The sequence below is a fragment of the Populus nigra genome, chromosome 14, assembly GCF_951802175.1.
Source record: "Populus nigra chromosome 14, ddPopNigr1.1, whole genome shotgun sequence".
NCBI classification, from domain to species: domain Eukaryota; kingdom Viridiplantae; phylum Streptophyta; class Magnoliopsida; order Malpighiales; family Salicaceae; genus Populus; species Populus nigra.
Genome location: NC_084865.1, coordinates 6,973,462 through 6,981,324, shown reverse-complemented (window position 1 = coordinate 6,981,324; position 7,863 = coordinate 6,973,462). Strand labels below are relative to the sequence as shown.

The following is a 7,863-nucleotide window of genomic DNA, read 5'->3' as shown; positions in this document are numbered from 1 at the left end:
ATGGCAGCTGTAAAAGATATAAAGTCAGGCTAGTTACAAAAGGGTATACACAAACTTTTGGAATAGACTATCAATAGACATTTGATCCAGTTGCTAAGATGAACACCATTCAAATTTTGTTTTCTCTATCTGCTAATTTTGGATGGTGTATGCAGCAATATGATGTAAAGAATGTTTTCTTACATGGAGAGTTGGAAGAAGAGGTGTGTAAGGATCTACCACCAGGATTCAGTCACTCTCTACTTCCCGATCAGGTTTATAAACTAAAGAAGGCAATATATGGGCTAAAACAGTCACCTAGAGCATGGTTTGAAAGGTTCACACAAGCCATGGTTTCAATGGGATATCAACGAAGTCAAGGAGATCATACTTTGTTCATCAAACATTTCATTTCAGGGGGAGTTACTATTCTAATTGTTTATATTGATGATATTATAATAACAGGTGATGATCTTAAAGAAAGATATATATTAAGAAAAAGACTTTCTATAGAATTTGAAATCAAAGAGCTGGGGAAGCTGAAATATTTTCTTGGCATAGAAGTAACACATTCAGAAAAAGGAATTTTTATCTCTCAACAGAAGTATATTCTGGACCTTCTAAAGGAGACAAAAATGGTAGATTGTAAACCATGTGAGACAACTATTGACTTAAATTATAGACTTGATAATGATGAGGAAAGAGCCACAACTGATAAAGGACAATACCAAAGGCTAGTTGGTAAGCTGATCTACTTAGCTCACACTTGTTCAGACATTGCTTATGCAGTGAGTGTGGTGAGCCAATTCATGCATAATCCAAAGGATTTACACCTACAAGCAGTTTATAGACTCCTTATATACTTAAAGTCTACCCCTGAAAAAGAAATATGAGAATATGAAACTTGAATGCTACACAGATGATGATTATGTTTGTGCCTTAACAAATAGAAGGCCAACATCAGGTTATTGTACTCTGCTAGGAGGAAATATTATGACATGGAGGAGCAAAAAATAGAATGTTGTTTCAAGATCAAGTGCAGAAGCAGAATTCAGATCAATGACACTTGGAATTTATGAGTTATTATGGATAAAGATTATCCTAGAAGATTTAAGAATCAAATGGGAATAACCAATGAGATTGTACCGTGACAATAAGTTTGCCATTGGAATAGCATAGAATCTAGTACAACATCATAGAACTAAACACGCGGAAGTGGACATACACTTCATCAAAGAAAAAATAAAGAGTGGACTGAGTTGCATACCTTATATGCCTACTAGGGAACAACTTGCTGATATACTTACTAAAGGTGTGCAGAATCCCACCAACAGTAGCGCCTGCAGTAGCACCAGCAGCACCCCCTGGGGTTGCACCTCTACCATATCCAGATCCAGCTTATTTTGCACAGTTGGTTCGTGCAGTGATGACAGAGATGGCGGGACCATTGAGTACTACCCTCAGGGATAATGTGGTCACCTTAGTTCGATGGGTAAAGAGTATGAGAGAATTAGGTTGTGAGGCATTTATAGGAGAGGAGGATGCTGAGATAGCTGGGCGATGGTTACGAAAGATAGAGAGGTCTATGGATCAAATAGCAGTACCAGCAGAGCTCTGAGTGGATTGTGCTACTCAGCTATTATCGGACAGAGCCCAGACATGGTGGGATATTGTTAAAGAGAGATGGGCTGCTGAGACGCTTAGATGGAGGGATTTCAGGACAGAGTTTGAGAACCAGTATTATTCCCGACAGCATCGAAAGATCAAAGAACAGGAGTTCTTGGCTCTTACACAGGAAGATATGACAATATTGGAATATGAGAGGTGGTTTCAAGACCTCTCTATGTTTGCTTCTGTTTATTTACCGACTGAGCAGCATCGGATCGAGAGACTCCGAGATGGACTCCGACAGGAGTTGAGGATGGGATTGGCTGCTTTGCAGTTCCCGACAGTAAGAGATTTTATAGTGGCCGCTCAATCTCTAGAGGCCGTGGCAGCCGCAGGGTGGCGGGAAGGTGATGGACAGGGTACTATGGGAACAGAAAAGCGTAAGGAGCCTACATCATTTATAGGGAGACCTCTATTTCCAAAAAAGGGAAAAGGAGGACATTTTGGTCAGTTCAGAAAGAAGGGAGGAAATCTTGGATCAGGCGGTACATCGAGTAGACCTATGCAGAGCTCACAGGGAGGGTGGTCACGACCACATACTAGTTTACCAGGAGGAGTCGTAGAGGGCTCCAGGATGACTACTTATCCTCTGTGTGTGAGATGCGAGCGTAGACATCCTGGAGATTGTTCGGTCACATTTGGCAGATGTTATATATGTAGACAGGAACATAGATGGAGGGATTGCCCCTATCTAGATGCTGCATGTTATTATTGTGGAGAATCGGGGCATCGTAGGAGGGAGTGTCCTCAGAGGACTATGGGGCAGACACAAAGACAAGGTTTTTCATGATAGAGCCAGCAGCAGTCTGTGACTGTGGACAGGCCGGGTAGACCTGCCCAGTCTGGGACTAGTGCCGTTCGAGGCTGACCTCGAGTACAAGGAGGGAGAGCTCAAGGAAGAGTTTTCCGTATGACTCAGGAAGATGTGCGAGTTGCCACTGATGTTGTTGCAGGTACTTTACTATTAGAATCTCAACATGTATATACATTGATTGATCCTGGTGCTACCCATTCCTTTGTAGCTAGAAAATGGAAAGATAAATTGAAAGTGCAACCTATGAGAGTGGAAAAAGGGGTAGTAATTGGTACACCTCTAGGGGAAACTGTACTTATAGAGTATGTATATAGGGGTTGTCGGGTAAAAATAGGAGATGTTGAAATGAGGGTAGATTTATTACCACTAGACTTGTATGATTTTGAGATGATTTTGGGAATGGATTCGCTAGTAACATACAAAGCCCAAATAGATTGTTTTACTAAAACAGTAACTCTCCAAGATGAGGGTGGTAGGAGGGTAGAGTTTAGAGGAGAGAGGAACATCATACCAAATAGTATAATTTCGGTCATGACGGCTAGAAAACTATTAAGAAAGGGATGTACAACTTATCTTGCCTATGTAGTAGATTTGGAAAAGAAAGGAATAGAGTTGGATAAAATACCTGTAGTAAGAGAGTTTCCAGATGTATTTCCAAAGGAATTACCCGGGCTACCACCTGAGAGAGAAGTAGAAGTTTCGATAGAAACACTGCCTGGAACTACACCAGTAGCTCAGGCACCGTATCGAATGGCGCCGACAGAATTGGTGGAATTGAAAATACAGTTACAAGAATTGCTGGATAAAGGGTTTATCCGCCCTAGTGTTTCACCTTGGGGGGCTCCTGTGTTATTTGTTAAAAAGAAAGATGGAACATTACGGCTCTGTATAGATTACAAGCAGCTCAATAAAGTGACTGTAAAAAATAAGTACCCCCTTCCACGAATTGATGATTTGTTTGATCAGTTAAAAGGGGCATGTGTATTTTCAAAAATAGACTTGAGGTCAGGGTATCATCAGGTGACAATAAAGGAGAAAGATATGCAGAAAACAGCTTTTAGAACTCGCTACGGGCATTATGAGTTTGTGGTGATGCCTTTTGGATTAACTAATGCCCCAGCGATATTTATGGATTTGATGAATCGGGTTTTTTGATCCTATCTGGATAAGTTTGTAGTAGTGTTTATTGATGATATACTAATATATTCTTCATCACAAATGGAACATGCAAATCACTTTAGAGAAGTGTTAGAGACCTTAAGGAGAAATAAGTTGTATGCGAAGCTGAGTAAAATTTGAATTTTGGCTGAATGAAGTAGTATTTTTGGGTCATGTGATATCGGAGAATGGTATCAGTGTGGATCCAAAGAAGATAGAAGCAGTCTTGAGATGAGAAAGACCTACGAATGTGACTGAAATTCGTAGTTTTCTGGGCTTAGCTGGATATTATAGAAGATTTATAGAAGGATGTTCTACGATAGCCTCTCCAATGACTCGGCTAACTCGGAAGGAAGTTAAGTTTGAATGGTCAAAGGAGTGTGAAACAAGTTTTCAAGAGTTAAAATCCAGGTTAACTTCAGCCCCAGTATTGGCTTTACCAAAAGAACAAAAGGGATTTGTCGTGTATAGCAATGCTTCCAGTAAGGGTTTGGGTTGTGTACTTATGCAGCACGGAAGGGTAATCGCTTATGCATCCAGACAGTTAAAACCACATGAGGTGAACTATCCAGTACATGATTTGGAGTTAGTAGCTGTGGTGTTTGCTTTTTGGATATGGAGGCATTATTTGTACGGAGTACAGGTACAGATTTTTACAGATCATAAAAGTTTAAAATACTTGTTGTCACAAAAAGAATTGAATATGCGGTAGAGGAGATGGATGGAGCTTATCAAAGATTATGATTGTATTATTGACTATCACCTGGGGAAAGCAAATGTGGTGGCAGATGCTCTGAGTCGGAAGAATAAAGCTTTTATTGGTGGCTTACTAGTGCGAGGTGATAAAGAACTCTTGGAACTTGGTGGGCTAAATGTGCATTTGGATGTGACTTCAGGAGGAATGTTACTGGCAATGTTAGTGCTACAATCTGATATGAGAGAAAAGATTCGAAAAGTTCAAGGTGAAGATCCCGAAGTAAAGAAAGAAATGAATAATGTAAAAGTCGGCCAAGACTCTTTATTTCAAGTGTCGAATGATGGGCTCGTAGTGATGGGAAAAAGAATATATTTACCTGATGACAAGGTTTTAAAAGGTGAAGTTTTAAAAGAAGCTCATGAGTCTAAATTGGCGATCCATCCAAGGAGCACGAAAATGTATAGAGATTTGAAGGAGAATTACTGGTGGCCAAACATGAAAAAGGAGATAGCAGAATATGTGGCCAAGTGTGCCATATGTCAGCAGGTGAAAGTAGAGCATCAACGACCGGCTGGAGAATTACAGCCTCTTCCGATTCCAGAATGGAAATGGGAGAATATCACTATGGATTTTGTATCTGGGTTACCAAGAAGCAGGAAAGGACACGATGCTATATGGGTGAAAGTGGATAGACTGCCAAAGTCTTCTTTGTTTTTGCCTATGAAGATGGGGGATTCAGTTGAAAAATTAGCTCAATTATATATTAAAGAGGTGGTGAGATTGCATGGTGTACCAGTTTCTATAGTTTCCGATAGGGATCCTCGGTTTACATCAAGGTTATGGCCGTGTATACAACGGGCTTTGGGTACCAGATTGAATCTATGCACAGCTTTTCATCCACAGACTGATGGACAATCTAAAAGGACAATACAGATTTTAGAAGATTTATTGTGGTCTTGTATTCTAGAGTTTGGAGGTCAATGGGAGGATCATTTGTCATTAGTAGAATTTACTTATACCATCAATCTACTATTGGAATGGCACCATATGAAGCATTGTATGGAAGGAGATGTCGAACTGCAGTATGTTGGGATGAAGTTGGGGAAAGAAAATTATTGGGACCTGAACTGGTGCAGATCACGGTTGATAAGGTGAAGGTGATAAAGGAAAGGATGAAAGAAGCTCAAGACCGGCAAAAGAGCTATGCAGATAATCGACGGAGACCTCTAGAGTTTCAAATTGGAGATATGGTATTTTTAAAGGTTGCTCCATGGAAGCATGTGATTCGGTTTGGAATGAAAGGAAAATTAGCACCCAGGTATATCGGGCCATATAAAATTATAGAAAGAATTGGGACGGTTGCCTATTGTGTACTGTTGCCACCACAGTTAGATAGGATACATAATGTGTTTCATGTCTCGATGCTGCGGAAAGTAAATTTGGATCCTACACGAATTTTGCCACAAATTTCGATGGAAGTGCGAGAAGATTTAACTATGGAGGTACAGCCTGTGCGAATTATGGACCGAAGTATAAAGGAATTACGGAATAAAAGGATGCCGTTAGTAAAAGTATTGTGGAGAAACTCTCAAATAGAAGAAGAAACCTGGGAGAGAGAGTCAGAAATGATGAAGAAGTATCCTGGATTATTTTCTTATATAGGTATGAATTTAAATTTCGAGGACGAAATTTTTTTTAGAAGGGGAGAATGTAAAACCTCCGAGCGAAAAATCATAAATTAACTAATTTTATGTAAAACAAAAAAAATCGTAACTCTTGATTGGGTTATCTAAAAATTCAGAAATTTTGCGTTGAGCCTTCTAATATGATACCTTAGCTTGGGTTAAAATTTCAGAATTTTTAGAGAAATTCAAAAATTTGACGAAAAATCATAAATTGACTAGTTTTATGTAAAACAAAAGAATTCGTAACTCTTGATTGGGTTATCAAAACATTCTGAAATTTTGTGTGAAGCCTTCTAATATGATACCTTAGCTTGGGTTAAAATTTCAGAATTTTTAGAGAAATTCAAAAATTTGACGAAAAATCACAATTCGACTAGTTTTACGTTATTAGATGTAATTTTCAATCCGACCATCGGATTGAGCTGAAATTTTATGAGGAATCTTAAAATATATTGAATAAAATCTGGTTAAAAGTTTAAGATGAATGGAGCTCGGTAGTGCTAGCAAAAAAAATAAAGACCGTCAAAGAGGAAAAAAATATTCATTAAGGGTATAATAGTAATTTGCCATTGAAAACAAAACATATAAGCTATCCTTCTCTTCTATTAACTGCCAAAAGGGCAGAAACAAAAAGATAAAAAGAGAAACAGAGCATAACGTGAGAGAAAGAGGGAAAAGTAAGGAAAACAATAAGAAAATTGAGAAAATACCTTTATAAGCTTGCAAGTTCCACCTATAAAACACTAAAGCAAGTGAAGGAAGGAGGATTTGAGAAGGGGAATTCAGCTAACTTTGGAAGAGAAGAGAAATTGGAAGAAAAGCAATAGGTAAGCATGAGAAGTTTGGATTTAATGTTTGATTTAGATGTTTTATTAAGCTTATTTGATTAAGTTAGGAAGTAATTTCATGGAATTTTACCTTAGTTTCCCTTAAATCCTAGATTGTTGAACTTAGGGTTCTTATGTGAATTTGGGGGAATTAGGAGGGGAAGGAAAAATGATGAAATTGAAGTGGAATAGAATGAAACTAAGTTGAAATAACAAGTAAATGAAGAAAAAATTTGGGGTAGGAAAAAGAAACACCACATTCGGCCAAATGAAGGAAAAAAGTGGGAGAATGAGTTTTGATGTTAATGTTTAGAAACAAACCATGTTTAATCATGATAATTTAAATGTAAGAAAGACTAAATGAAGAGATAGCATTATGGAGGAATTATGAACATAGAGTAAGCAAAGAAGTAACTTGAGTTAAATATGAGGTTGTATGTAAAATAATGATGTTATATTTGAGAATGAATTTTTATTAGAATAAATTACAAATAAAAATATTACGTGCTTTGTTTTTTGGCACGTAAGAAAAATATTGATGGACTAATGATATAATGACACTTGATTGATTCAGGAGTTGTGTCTGGAGCTGGTTATCAGACAGGAGGAGCTAGGTCATCCCGAACAGAAGGTAGGTGATTCGTCACCTTAGTGTGTAATTTTTAGTTTCCCTAATAATCTATGTTGCTTATCTAATTGATATTAAACGAATGGAGCAAATGAATAAATTGCGTTATGATTATGTGAATTACCAGTAAATTATGTGAAATTACCGGTTTTGTGGGTTAACAAAGAGGTTAACCGGATATGGGGTAATTCGTATGGAATTACCGGATTGTTTGGCTAATAAAAGAGGTTAGCTGGATGCTGGGTAATTCAAATGGAATTACCGGATTTTTTGGCTAATAAAAGAGGTTAGCCGGATGCTGGGTAATTCAAATGGAATTACCGGATTGATTGGCTAACAAAAGAGGTTAGCCGGATGATGGGTAATTCGAATGGAAGTACTGGATCTATTGGTGACTGAGGAAGGAA

The 7,863-nt window shown here is 38.1% G+C and overlaps 1 pseudogene; it reads left to right on the top strand.

Annotated features, from left to right (window-relative positions):
* LOC133673335 (uncharacterized) lies at window positions 1–6,131 on the top strand (annotated as a pseudogene).
* Window positions 6,132–7,863: the final 1,732 nt, after the last annotated feature.